We start from the raw sequence: 15,487 nt of genomic DNA, 5'->3' as shown, positions 1-15,487 counted from the left end.
TAAATAAATACCCAAAGCAACAAAGATTAGAAAGGACCAGAGAATACCACCAGAAACTCCAGCTCTACAAGCATCATAATGACAATAAATTCTTAGCTTTCAGTACTCACTCTAAACATCCATGGACTCAATACTCTAATCAAAACACATAGGGTAACAGAATGGATAAGAAAACAAGATCCATCTATATGCTGTTTACAAGAGAACCACTTGAGACCTAAAGACACCTTCAGATTGAAAATAAGGGGATAGAGAACCATCTATCATGCTAATGGTCAACAAAAGAAAGCCGGAGTAGCCATACTTAGACAATCTAGACTCGAAAATAAAGACTGTATCAAGAGATGCAGAAGGGCATTATATTATAATCAAGGAGTCTATTCACCAAAAAGACCTAACAATTGTAAACATTTATGCATCAAATGTGGAGCACCCAAATATATAAATCAGTGAATCACCAACATAAAGAAACTCATCACTAGTAATACCATAATAGTAGGAGACTTCAACACCTCACTCACAGCAATGGATAGATCATCTAATCAAAAAATCAACAAGGAAACAATGGCTTTGAATGACACACTGGACCAGATGGACTAAACATATATTCAGAACATTTCATCCTGAAGCAGCAGAATATACATTCTTCTCCAGTGCACATGGAACGTTCTCCAGAATAGACCTATACTGGGACACAAATCATCCCTAACTAAGTACAAAAAGATTGAGATCATACCGTGCATATTTTCAGACCACAATACTATGAAACTCGAAATCAACCATAAGAAAAAATTTGGAAAGTTAACAAATACTTGGAGACTGAAGAACATCCTACTAAAGAATGAATGGGCTAACCAAGGAGTTAAAGAGGAAATTAAAAAGTAATGGAAGTCAATGAAAATGATAACACCACAACCCAAAACCTCTGGGAGACAGCAAAGGCAGTCATAAGAAGAAGGTATATAGCAATCCAGGCCTTCCCAAAGAAGGAAGAAAGATCTCAGATATACAACCTAACCTTATGCCTTAAAGAGCTGGAAAAAGAACAGCAAATAAAACCCAAAACCAGCAGAAGACAGGAAATAATAAAGATTAGAGCAGAAATTAATGCTATCGAAACCAAAAAGACAGTGGAACAGATCAATGAAACCAGAAGCTGGTTCTTTGAAAGAATTAACAAAATTGATAAACCACTAGCCAGTTTGATCAAGAAGAAAAAGGAAAGGACCCAAATAAGTAAAATCAAGAATGAAAGAGGAGAAATCACAACCAACACCACAGAAATAAAAACAATAACAAGAGAATATTATGAGCAATTATATGGCAACAAAATGGGCAATCTGGAAGAAATTCCCAGATACATATACACTACCAAAATTGAAACAGGAAGAAATAGAAAACTTGAACAGACCCATAACCAGTAAGGAAATCTAATTAGTAATCAAAGATCTGCCAAAAAACAAGAGTCCAGGGTCAGATGGCTTTCCAGGGGAATTCTACCAAACATTTAAGGAAGAGTTAACACCTATTCTCTTGAAGCTGTTCCAAAAAATAGAAATGGAAGGAAAACTTCCAGTTCTTTCTATGAAGCCAGTATTACCTTGATTCCAAAACCAGACAGAGACCTCACTAAAAAGGAGAACTATAGACTAATTTCCCTGATGAACATGGATGCAAAAATCCTCAACAAGATATTAGCCAACCGGCACCAACAATACATTAAAAAAAATTATTCACCACGACCAAGTGGGATTTATACTTGGGATGCAGGGCTGGTTTAATATCTGCAAAACAGTTAACGTGATTCATCACATCAGTAAAAGAAAGGACAAGAACCACGTGATCCTCTCAATAGATGCAGAGAAAGCATTTGACAAAATACAGGATCCTTTCTTGATAAAACCCTCAAGAAAGTAGGGATAGAAGGACCATACCTCGAGATCATAAAAGCCATAAATGAACAACCCAATGCTAATATCATCCTCCATGGGGAAAAACTGAGAGCTTTCCCCCTAAGGGCAGGAACAAGACAGGGATGTCCACTCTTGCCACTGTTATTCAACATAGTATTGGAAGTCTTAGCTTGCAAGTCTAAGTCTTAGTCTGCAATCAGACAACACAAAGAAATAAAGGCATCCAAATCAGCCAGGAGGAGGTCAAACTTTTACTCTTCACAGATGACATGATACTCCATATGGAAAATCCAAAAGATTCCACCAAAAAACTGCTAGAATTGATTCACGAATTCAGCAAAGTTGCAGGATATAAAATCAACGCGCAGAAATCTGTTGCATTCCTACACACCAACAATGAATCAACAGAAAGAGAAATCAAGGAATCAATCCCATTTACAGTTGCACCAAAACCCATAAAATACCTAGGAATAAATCTAACCAAAGAGGTGAAAGATTTATATGCTGAAAACTATAGAAAGCTTATGAAAGAAATTGAAAAAGACACAAAAAATGGAAAAAGATTCCATGTTCCTGGATAGGAAGAACAAATATTGTTAAAATGTCAATACTCCCCAAAGCAACCTACATATTCAATGCAATCCTTATCAAAATAACAGCAGCATTCTTCACAGAGCTAGAACAAATATCCTAAAATTTGTATGGAACCAGAAAAGACCTTGAATAGCCAAAGTGATCTTGAAAGAGAAAACCAAACCAGGAGGCATCACAATCCCAGACTTCAAGCTATACTACAAAGCTGTAACCATCAAGACAGTATGGTACTGGCACAAGAACAGACACTCAGATCAATGGAACAGAATAGAGAACCCAAAAATGGACCCACAAACGTATGGCCAACTAATCTTTGACAAAGCAGGAAAGAATATCCAATGGAATAAAGACAGTATCTTCAACAAATGGTGCTGGGAAAACTGACAGCGACATGAAGAATGAACCTGGACCACTTTCTTACACCATAAACAAAAATAAACTCAAAATGGATGAAAGACCTCAATGTAACACAGGAAGCCATCAAAATCCTCGAGGAGAAGGCAGGCAAAAACCTCTTTGATCTTGGCTGCAGCAACTTCTTACTCAACATGTCTCTGGAGGCAAGGGAAACAAAAGCAAAAATGAACTGGGAGCTCATCAAAATAAAAAGCTTCTGCACAGCAAAGGAGACAATCAGCAAAACTAAAAGACAACCGACAAAATGGGAGAAGATATTTGCAAATGACATATCACATAAAGGGTTAGTATCCAAAATCTATAAAGAACTTCTGAAACTCAACACCTAAAAAACAAGTAATCCAGTGACGAAATGGGCAAAAGACATGAATAGACACTTCTCCAAAGAAGACATCCACATGGCCAACCGACACATGAAAAAATGCTCCACATCACTCATCATCAGGGAAATACAAATCAAAACCACAATGTTATACTACCTCACACTTCTCAGAATGGCCAACATTAACAACTCAGGCAATAATAGATGTTGGCGAGGATGCAGAGAAAGAGGATCTCTTTTGCATTGTTGGTGGGAATGCAAGCTGGTGCAGCCACTCTGGAAAACAGTATGGAGGTTCCTCAAAAAACTAAAAATAGAACTACCCTACGACCTAGCAATTGCACTGCTAGGCATTTATCCACGGGATAAAGGTGTGCTGTTTCAACGGGACACATGCACCCCCATGTTTATAGCAGTACTATCAACAATAGCCAAAGTATGGAAAGAGCCCAAATGTCCATCAATGGATGAATGGATAAAGAAAAGGTGGTATATATACACAATGGAGTATTACTCGGCAGTCCAAAAGAATGAAATCTTGCCATTTGCAACTACGTGGATGGAACTGGAGGGTATTATGCTGAGAGAAATTAGTCAGTCAGGGAAAGACAAAAATCATATGACTTCACTCATATGAGGACTCTAAAAGACAAAACAGTTGAACATAAGGGAAGGGAAACAAAAATAATATAAAAACAAGGAGGGGGACAAAACAGAAGAGACTCAAATATGGAGAACAAACTGAGGGTTACTGGAGGGGTTGTGGGGGGGGGGATGGGCTAAAAGGGTAAGGGGCACTAAGGAATCTACTCCTGAAATCATTGTTGCACTATATGCTAACTAATTTAGATGTAAATTTTTTTTTAATTTTTTTTTCAACGTTTATTTATTTTTGGGACAGAGAGAGACAGAGCATGAACGGGGGAAGGGCAGAGAGAGAGGGAGACACAGAATCGGAAACAGGCTCCAGGCTCTGAGCCATCAGCCCAGAGCCCAACGCGGAGCTCGAACTCACAGACCTCAAGATCGTGACCTGGCTGAAGTCGGACGCTTAACCGACTGCGCCACCCAGGCGCCCCTAGATGTAAATTTTTAAAAAACAATAAAAACCAAGTTTTCAAAGAAAATAACCTTTGTTGGAGTGAGATGAAGAAGAAAGGTGGAGGGAATTAACTTCTTTGTTTAAAAGGCCTTTCTGAGGGTCACCTGGGTGGCTCAGTCGGGTTAGGCGCCAGACTCTTGGTTTCAGCTCAGGTTATGATCTCTTGTTTTCATAAGTTCCAGCCCCACATCAGGCTGTCTGCTCTCAGCACAGAGCCTGCTTAGGATCTTCTGTCCCCTTTGCTATCTGCCCCTCCCCCACTTGCACTTTCTCTCTGTCTCTCTCAAAATAAATAAATAAACTTAACAACATAAATAAATAAAAGGCTTTTCAGGGTAGTTGAGACAGGCAAAAAGAAAAGGTAATGCATGTTACTGGATTGAAATGTGGAACTAGGACCTAGTAAATGAACTCCCTGACTTTCAAATTTTCAAAATGTTTTAATGTTTTATTTATTTTTAAGAGAGAGAGAGAGAGAGAGAGAGAGAGAGAGAGAGAGAGAGAGAGAGGTGGGGGGAGGGGCAGAGAGAGGGAGACACAGAATACAAAGTAGATCCAGACTCTGAGCTGTCAGCACAGAGCCTGATGAAGGACCGTGAGATCGTGATCTGAGCTGACGTCAGAAGCCTTAACCAACTGAGCCATCTAGGCTCCCTGACTTTCAAATTTTTATTGTCCATCTCCTCCTATGATGCAGAATATATTCGAAATAAAAAACAAGAAAGGTAGTGAGAATACCAACAGAGGCTTTAAAAGTTGCCTGTCATTTCTCTGTTGAAAAAAAAAAAGTAGTGATATTTTTGTATTCCTGTGGAGATCTTCTAAACTCTCTTTAGCAGAAAGAATGAGGGATGAGTATTTGTCTTTGATTGCACAATTGAGATTTGTCTTAACTACCCTTTTGGTTGGTGAAATATTTAGAGGCTAGAAACAAAGTCTTAATTGACCTTCACACATGAAACTCTCAGTAAAAATGATAGCTACCATTTATTAAATGCCTACTATGTGTGAGATACATTGTAGGCACTTAAAAAATGTTGTTCTAGAATATCTCAAAGATAAAAGAATATTCTGAATTATTCTACAAAGTTCCAGTACCTAAAACTGATGAGCCTCACTGTCAAGTCATCATATTAAAGTATGGGCCCTGACACATACAAGCACTAATTATTAGTAAGCTTCTTCATTAGACAACCACCCAAGTTAGTTCTTTAAAAAGTTAACTTTATTTTTAATTGTCATACTTTACCACCTTTAGTAACTTCCTAAAATGTTTTTCTATTGATTGTTTTCAAGAACAATAGCAAAACAATGGAAACAAACATTTACTGGGAAAGAACAAATTGGTAGATAAGATAGTTATTTTCAGATAGAAAATATTGATGGGTGGTATTTACGAAAACCCACTGTATTTATAAACACTGATTTGAAATTTCAAATTGAAAAAATTTAATAAAAGACATTTCCTACACATTTATTAATGCTTTAGTAGAAAGGCCAAAGACATGAAGTCTAGGGGCATTCTAAATACTTTTCTTTTTTTTTTAAGTTTGTTTATTTTGAGAGAGAGAAAACGCCAGCAGGGAAAGCACAGAGAAAGAGGCAGAGAGAGAGAGAGAGAGAGAGAGAGAGAGAGAGAGAATCCCAAGCAGGCTTTAGGCTGTCAGTGCAGAGCCCGATGGGGGGCTCGAACCCACAAACTGTGAGATCATGACCTGAACCAAAACCATGAGTCAGATGCTTAATCCACTGAGCCATCCAGGTACCCCTCATTCATGTATTCAACTTTTATCTAATATTTATAATGTATGGTAAATATTGTATATTCAAAGAGGAAAAAGAAACTGCTCCCCTGCCCCCTTTTTTTCAATTATCTTACATTGCAGGCATCAGATAACTTTAACACAACACAGTGTGATGTTCTATAATCAGGGACAGAGTTATGTACAGGTGCTTTGGGAATACAGAGAAGGAAGGTCTTAAGTGCTAAAAGGATGTGGGGACTTGAAAAAGTAGGAATTAACCACTGGGTGTGGGGCGCAGGGCAGGAAGAAGGGCTGGCAGCATTTCATGCCAAAGAACACAGCCTGTTCAGACAGGAGGGTGGGGAGCAAAGACATCACGTTCTAGAAATGACAAGTGGGGCTGAAGCACAGGGTTGTTGGAATACAGGCAAGGCCGGCCTGTGGCTAGAAAGATAATCAGATTACATCATGAAAGCTCATGGTGAGAATTTTAACTGGATGGCCAACTGAAGAATTTAAAACAGGAAAGTGACATCACCAGGTCCTGTGTTTAGAAAGCTCCCTTTGGCCGATGAGTGGAAGGTAATACCGCACGCACACCAGCAAGAATCGGCGTGGAAGTCTAGGTATAAAATCATGAAGATCTGAGCCAAATTAGTTGCCATAAAACAGTCAGGGGAGACAGACTTCGTAGGGATTTAGAAGACAGAAGCAACAAACTAGTTGATAGACTGAGGAGAGGGAAGGAACAGAAGACACTGCCCAGATGTCTAGACTGGGTAGGTGTCTGCTGATGCCATTAGCTGAGACTATAGTCTCAGAAGAAAGAGAAGAGTCATGGGAAGATGATGAATCTTATTTGTGACATGTTGAATTTGGGATGCCTGGGAAATAAACAAGTGAAGAATTCTAAGCCAGATTCAAACCCTGTGAGTCCTCAGACATTGAAATTTTATATCTGGTGCCCTAGTCCCAGCTGTTAAACCAAAAACAATTCGAAACCCCACAACAAATACAAGGAAAACTAAAAATGTTTTGGTTTTTTTTCCTAATGATGACTTTTAAAAAAATGTTGCCAAACTGTAGATTTTAAATATATGTTATATACATTTATTTCTATAAAAATTATATTTATACCAATGTACTTACCTATATAAATATATTTATATGTTACTTTTTTTCCACCCCCTGCTTGGCACATGACAGAAACATGTGCATAAACAGACTGCCTATTGGGTAATCCAGTCTGGGAGGTGATGGGGGCAGTGGTCAGCCCTACTTCCTTCTCTATAGCTTCCCATGCACGGAAGAATTCACACATCAGCCCATGGCAAATGCACTTCGGGTTTTACAGTAACATGAGCCCACAGCAATCAAACAGAAAAGGACGGTTCACAGGCATTTGAATAGGTCCAGTTCCTGAGTCTCATTTTCTGTATCCATTTAGAGTCAGAGCTCTTGGGCCACCCTTTATTTTCCTATCTGATGTGTTCCTGCACTCCCGTGTCTGCCTGTCCATTAAGTATGTAGCACATGTTTACTCAACCTCAGAGTTTCTCAGATGGTTTCTATGAGAACCCCTTGGAGGGCTTGTTCAGCTGGATGGTTGGGTCCCACCACCAACGATCACTCTGATCTGAATCACTAGATCTAGGATGAGTCTAGAGAATTTACTGTTTTAACAAGTTTACCGGTGATCCTGCTATTGCTGCTGGTCCAGGGAGTGTAATCTAAGACAAATTTTCACAACCAGCGCAATTAGAAAAGAACTGAAACAAGAAATTCATTTTTAAAATTCCCTGAAAAAGACATAAGGAAGAACTTGCTGAAAGTAGGGTGTGTGCATGATGACCGAGCATTCAGAGTAACTGGGGTGGGGGTGGGGTCTTGCTGTTGAATAAAATACGAGATTAATTGCTATGACATTCCACTTGGTTTGGGTTTTGGAAAGCTGACCCTAAAAATGTTTATAGGCAAGCAGAAAAAGTCTCTCTACTTTGATTCAAAATGCAGCTGATGATAAGAAGGACAAAGCAACTAATTCTGCATTTCCAGACTTTGTAGATAGCTGTCACATGTACTTGCATAGAGCAAGACTGATGCTTTGAGACAATAAAAGGTATGTGAGCTTGTGGCTCTTAGTTAAGAAACTATCTTTAGTTGCTTGATCTCTGAATTTTTGCAAACTACATGCCCTTTTTTGCGCACTTATTTTTCCATTCAGTAAACAATCTTCATCAGCTACTTTGGCCACCATTACCATGAAAAAATAATCCTGATAGCAGGGATTTTAAAATGACAGAAGAGAAGGGAAAGAAATCATATTTGGAAAGAGAAGTTAACATGGCAAGGCCTGGAAACAAATTGGTAATATTATGAAATTTTTAGAAATATATTTTCAGTTGAATAGAATTTAGAGGTTTTATACAACTTTAGTATGAGGCAACTCCCAACTTAGAAATGAGTTCTATCTAGAAATGTTAAATTATTATAGTGTATACCTGAAACTAATATAACACTGTATGTTAACTAATTGGCATTTAAGTAAAAACTTAAAAAACAACAACAACAAAAAAAAAAAGATTAAAAACCTCCCTGCAAAGCCATTTGTTTAGAAGTTGGAACAATTTCCAAATGACATTATACTCATAACATTCTATTTAAGGTTGAGGGTTGTTTTATTTCCAAATCCAAAGAAAATTTACAAAACTCTCAAGATAACTGAAATACCAGATCTTTATGTGGAAAAGGTAGAAGAAATATTTTATAAAGTAAACTTTTAATTTTTTTTGTTTTTTAATGTTTTTCTTTATTATTTTTGAGACAGAGAGAGACAGAGCATGAGCAGGGGAGGGGCAGAGAGAGAGGGAGACACAGAATCTGAAACAGGCTCCAGGCCCTGAGCTGTCAGCACAGAGCCCGACGCGGGGCTCGAACTCACAGACTGTGAGATCATGACTTGAGTTGAAGTTGGACACTTAACCAACTGAGCCACCCAGGCACCCCTGAAATAAACTTTTTTTGAGAGAGAGAGAGAGTGCATGAGCTAGGGAGAGGGGCAGAAGGGGAGAGAGAAACAGGTGAAGAGAGGGGGAGAGAGAGAGAGAGAGAGAGAGAGAGAGAGAGAGAGAGAGAGAATATTAAGCAGGCTCCATGTTCAGCACAGAGCTGGACTCAGGGCTCTATCCCACGACCCTGGAATCACGACCTGAGCCAAAATCAAGAGTCAGATGCTCAATGAACTGAGCCACCCAAGTGCCCCTAAAGTATACTTTCTATTTATGGAGTGTTAAAGAAAACATTCAGTGGGACTAGGTATTGCCTCATTCCTAGCTCTGTGGTCTCGTGCAAGTCATTTATTTTTTACCAACCTCGTTTTCTCAATAATAAACTGGTAGTATTGATTAAAAGCATTAGAAACCATGTTTAAGTTACAGTGTTGGCTAAGAGCATTGGAGACAATGTGTGTCAACTCCCCCTCCCTCACAGTGCAGGGTGCTGTCAGTAAGTACAGTAGTCCCCCCCCTCATCCAAGGAGGATATATCCCAAGACCCCCAGTGGATGCCTGAAACCATGGATGGTACCTAATCCTATATATATTATGTTTTTCCCTATGCATACATATCTACAACAAAGTTTAATTTATAAATTAGGCACAGTGAGAGAGTAACAAGAATTAATAATAAAAGAGAGTAATAATAATATAACATTATTATATTATAATGATATACTGTAATAAAGACTATGTGAACGTGCTCTCTCAAAACATCTGATTGTACTGCACTCTTGTGATGGTGTGATACAGTAAAAGGACTACATATGAAATGAAGTGAGGTTAATGATTCAGATGTTGTGACGTTGCATCAGGGTGCTATTGACCTTAAGATTTGTCAGAAGAAGGATCATCTGCTTCCGGACCAGGGTTGACTGTGGGTAATTAAACCTGCAGAAAGCAAAACTCAGATAAAGGGACTACTGTTTCATAGCATTTATTATGCTTTTATCAACCACCCCTTCTGTACCAGGAAGAATACTAGCAATTTTCCTGTTATTCCATTTAATCACCAAAATAATCCTAGGAGGTAGGTATAGCTATTTTTATTGCTGTATGAGGAAAATAGAAAAAGGAAATGGTTTAAAATTTTAATGTTAAAAACTAGTACCTAAGGAAAAAAATACATATAACCAGGAAGGGTGACAACCTTACAATTAGTTGTATCATATTTACAACCATTATCTCATCGATCCTTGCAGCTATCCCATGAGATTGAAATGACTATTTTTTTCCATTTAATCTATAAGTATTCTGATTATGAGCACATTTCAGAGTCTAATCTAAAGTAGGTAATATGGGATCAGGAATCATTTGGGGGAGTTACAGGTTGATACAACTCCCATATCAGTTACAAAGCTGTGGTTTCAGTCTAGGACAATGTGGGTGAGGGACAGAATAGCCTATAGAGGTGGCCAATGGGAAAGTACTAGGAAAAGTCAGGTGTAATCCATTGGTTGAATGTACCAGATGTTCCGAATCAGATGTTTATAATCTAGGGAACATCTGGATTTGATGGATGTAAACATTGCGAATGCACTATAATTCTGTACTCAATTAGCTATAAATGTCTTGATGGATAAGGAAATTGTTATTTATAAATAAATGGTCTCATTTAGTATGAAGAAATAAATGAATCCCTTTCAATGTCAGGGATTTTCAGTCAGTATATTACTACATACAAAACCAGAATCTAAACTATTTCTGTGAGTTACTGGGTGGCTCAGTTGGTTAAGCATCTGATTCTTGATCTCAGCTCAGGTCTTGATCTCAGGGTTGTGAGTTCAAGCCCCATGTTGGGCTCCATGCTGGGCGTGAATCCTAGTTTAAATAAATAAATAAACTATTTCTGAAGCAAAACCGAATTAATGTTAAATATTTAATGTCATATCCTTGTTAAGAGCTAAAACAGGTTACCAGTTCAGTGTGAAGCAGAGATCTACATGACTTGGTATCCATTTATTATCAATCTGGATATTGTCTGAAGTGAGCTAAGCCTTCTCTTATTAAGGAAGTTCTGCTTAGCACAGATCCTAAGGGATAAAGTGAGAAAAATCTTTAGGAAAACAGAGGTTATAAATATAAAGAAAGGATACAATTCTTTAAAGTTTATTTATTTTGAGGGGGTGGTGGTGGTGGAGAGAAGTAGAGAGCGAGAGAGAGAGACAGAGAGACAGAGAGAGAGAGACAGAGAGAGAGAGACAGAGAGAGAAAATCCTAAGCAGGCTCCACGCTGTCAGTGCAGAGCCTGACATGGGGCCTGAACCCATGGACCATGAGATCATGACCTGAGCCAGAGTCGAAGTGGGACGCTTAACTGACTGAGCCACCCTGGCGCCCTCTGAATATAATTTTTTTTAAAGAGTTAATTTACCAACCAGACCCTATTACTTGTTAGGCATTAGGCTAGGTGCTAGAAATACCAAGATAATAAGAAAGTTCTTCCTCCATAGGACTTCACTACCTAATGGGAAGACATAGGTAAACTGCTATTTATGATATGAGGAGGTTAGCACAATAAGGGACGCATGAATCTACAGCTGTGCGAGAGAGGAGTCCTGGAAAGGTACTATTCATCCTTTTCCTGGCCTGACTTCCAAACAAGTGTTTGCTTTCTACTTGAACCAAAATACCCCTGATTTTTTTTTTGAAAACTGCTTTTAACACTGTACATCTCTCATCCAGCTTCTTCTGATGTTGACATCAAAACTAAGAAATTAACACAGCTACAGCATTGTAGTGCTGTGTCTCCTCTGTCTGCGATCTGACAGTTTCTCAGTCTTTCCTGTTTTTGTTTTTGTTTTGGGTCTTGACACTTTTGAAGATGCCTGGTCAAATATCCTCAGTTTGGGTTTGACTCATGTTTTCTCAAGAGTCTAATGAAGTTAAAGATTTGGGGAAGCATGTCACATAAGTGATGTGCTCTTGTCGCTGCACGATGTCAGCAGGTACAGGATGTTAACCTTGGTCGCTTGTTTTACGGGATGTCTGCCAGGTTATTCCACTGTAAATTATTGTTTTTCGATTTGTAATTAAATATTTAGGGGGAATCTGTGATGTTTTCACTGAAGAAATTATCCAGACCTTTTATTCCCCTTGAAAATAGTCTTATGGATGGCACAGTCCTTGTGTATCAAAGCCATAGTTTTATTTTTTTCTTTTCTTTTAATTTTACTTTTTAAATTTACATCCAAATTAGTTAGCATATAGTGCAACACTGATTTCTGGGGTAGATTCCTTAGTGCCCTTTACCCATTTAGCCCATCCCCCCTCCCACAACCCCTCCAGGAACCCTCAGTTTGTTCTCCATATTTATGAGTCTCTTCTGTTTTGTCCCCCTCCCTGTTTTTATATTATTTTTGTTTCCCTTCCCTTATGTTCATCTGTTTTGTCTCTTAAAGTCTTCATATGAGTGAAGTCATATGATTTTTGTCTTTCTCTGACTAATTGCATTTAGCATAATACCCTCCAGTTCCATCCACAAAAGCCATAGTTTTATAGGCCTAGAAATGAGATTGTATTTATGAGACGAGTAACCAAGTAGGAGGTCCATGTATCTACCCTGTAAATGAACGTCCTGGTAAGGTCTTCAACTCACATTTTCCTGGGGGGAAGGAAATATGAAACAGACGAGTGAAGTAAATCTATTAATGACTGGGACATATGTGCAGTGTGTAACAAACATTGAGCGTCTCTCAGTTTCTGATTACTCACCACTTAAATTCAGGGACTTGCTCATCCTAAGGGTGGGAGCACAGATACTCCCAAATTTGCATTTGTAATAGGTGTGAAAGGCATTGGGGGGGGGCTCCCCTAAAAGGGATGACCATCTCATTTTAATCAGAATTTACCTCCCAGCTGATCTTCAAGAATGACATAATTGAGAAGTTAATTATATGAAAAATATTTCTCTGGAAAATCCTGTGATGTGACACTGCTCTTAGGGGTGGGTATAAAGGTAGTGGGTTTTTCAGTTAGTGATAAACACTCATACTATAGAAATATTCAAAGGAGGCTCAGTCAGTTGAGCGTCTGACTTCAACTCAGGTCATGATCTCGCTCTGTCTCTGTCTCCGTCTCTCTCTCAAAAATAAATAAACATTAAAAAAATATTCAAAGGAGAACAGGTATGAAAGTCTGTCTGCTTGTTTTTGCAAAACAAACTAGACTTGCAAAGCTAAAGATATATTCTCACTTTTCTGTGATAGATAATACTCAGGTTACAGTGAAATAGGAGAACTTGTTACAAAACTGTGGTTCACAAATCTGGCTAATATTACCAAATTCAATGATACCAAATATCCTATTTGAGAAAAATTTTGGAAGCCTAGAGAAAATATTAACAGTAGTGATCCCCTGGGGAAATTTTTAGAGTCTTTTACTTTTTCATTTACAGTTCTATTCAATTGTATCTCATTTATTTATTTATTAATCATTTTACAAATTGTTCAAAAATTTTTAAATTATTTTTTAAATGTTTTATTTCTTTTTGAGAGAGAGCATGATCAGGGAAAGGGCTGAGAGAGAGGGAGACACAGAATCCAAAGCAGGCTCCAGGCTCTGAGCTATCAGCACAGAGCTGGATGCAGGGCTTGAACTCACCAACTATGATATCATGACCTGAGCCGAAGTCGATGCTTAACCAACTGAGCCATCCAGGTGCCCTGGGTTTTATTTATTTATTGACTATGATCAGGTACTACTTTAAATTGAAAATAAATTAGACAGGAAAAATTTTAAATCCTATATTTAGTAAATACTAATGCCTTGCTATAAGCGAAAGAAGGTCAGAACACAGTAAATTGATCTTGATAGAGGCTAGTTACTGAAGTATCCAAAGGACATTGGTAAAGGGTAATTGTTCTACAATGAAAGCTTGAGAAAGGGATTCTGCGCTTATGGGGACTCAGTAGATGCCAGTGCATGTGGTTGGTTAGGTGTTTAGCCACTACATAGATTTTCCAATTGGAAGGAGTTCATAGTTTAGCAAAGCAACGGTTGAACAACGGTTTGTTGTTCATTTAGATTTTGCCTTATTTAGAATCCTGCCCCCAAATTTAAAATTGGAGAAAGGGGCTCAAGATAAAATTATTTTTCTGTTCTGTGAAAAGTAATAAAAACTCATTGACAGAAATGCTATTTCACTGAACATTAGCATGTTGGTTCTTTCGTTTTTTTGTTTTTTACATAATTACTTGGGATGCTGTAAACTGGAGTTCCTGGTTATGAAAAAGCCAAAGGCGAAAATGCCTTTAAAAATATTATAGATACAGGGGTGTCTGGGTGCCTCAGTCAGTTAAGCATCGGACTTCTGCTCAGGTCATGATCTCATGGTTTGGGGGTTCGAGCCCCACATCTGGCCCTGGAGCCCGCTTCGGATTCTGTGTTTCCCTCTCACTCTGCTCCTCCCCTGCTCATACTCTGTCTTTCTCTGTCTCTCTCAAAAATAAACAGTAAAAAAATATATACATATATACTATAAGTACAAAAAAGAAAAGAAAAGAAAAGAAAAGAAAAGAAAAGAAAAGAAAAGAAAAGAAAAGAAAAGAGATCAGTGAGGTTTACCCAGGCCTCACCTAAGAGCAAAAATTCCAGTTCCTCTTCAGAGAATTACCTTCCCACCAACACCTGGGCTGCTCTCCCAGCTTCCTAGTGCTGAGAAGAATGAGGGCCTGTATTCCCTCCTGAACTTACTGAGCTGTTCAGTAAGTAACTCCACAAGTAACACAGAATCCTGGCAAATTAAATGGTAGGTAAACATGGGAACAGGATACAGAATAAGTAAACATGAACAGGATACAGCTTTCTTGCAAAAAAAAATTTTTTAAGCCAATATTTAACAAATGTTACCCCTGATGAAACACATTCATCAGTTGGTTTTTCAGACATTTTTCTGTTTAAGAAAATAGTTTGCATTAAGTGTCTCAATATTAAACAGGGCCAGCTTTGAAAATACACTTTTGTTCCTATGTTGGAGGAAAGTACTTGTATAAGTTTATTAAACAGTTAAGTACTAGGTAAAACAGGGCTTGCTTCTGATTTCTGAGAGCTCTTTTGTATTCCTGCCGTTAAGCTTATTCTGGGTTCGAAACAGGGTTTGCCCGGTAGATAATGTTGTGCGTGGTGCTAATGAGGAATAAAAGTAATTCTAGAAATGCCTAGGGAAAAACTTTTAATGATTCTTATGCAACACTTGTGAGTTTTGTTGTGTTAAAGCTCTGAAAAGTCTTTCACACCAGGTGCTCCTCATTTCCACTGCCGGCCCACCATGGGGCCGGCCCACCGAGCTTCCACCTGTCTCCCCTTCCCAAACCTCCAGCTCCCGAAGTTTCCATTCCCGG

This window comes from Felis catus, chromosome B4 (genome assembly GCF_018350175.1).
Source record: "Felis catus isolate Fca126 chromosome B4, F.catus_Fca126_mat1.0, whole genome shotgun sequence".
Lineage (NCBI taxonomy): Eukaryota > Metazoa > Chordata > Mammalia > Carnivora > Felidae > Felis > Felis catus.
Note: the sequence above shows the minus strand (reverse complement) of the source record.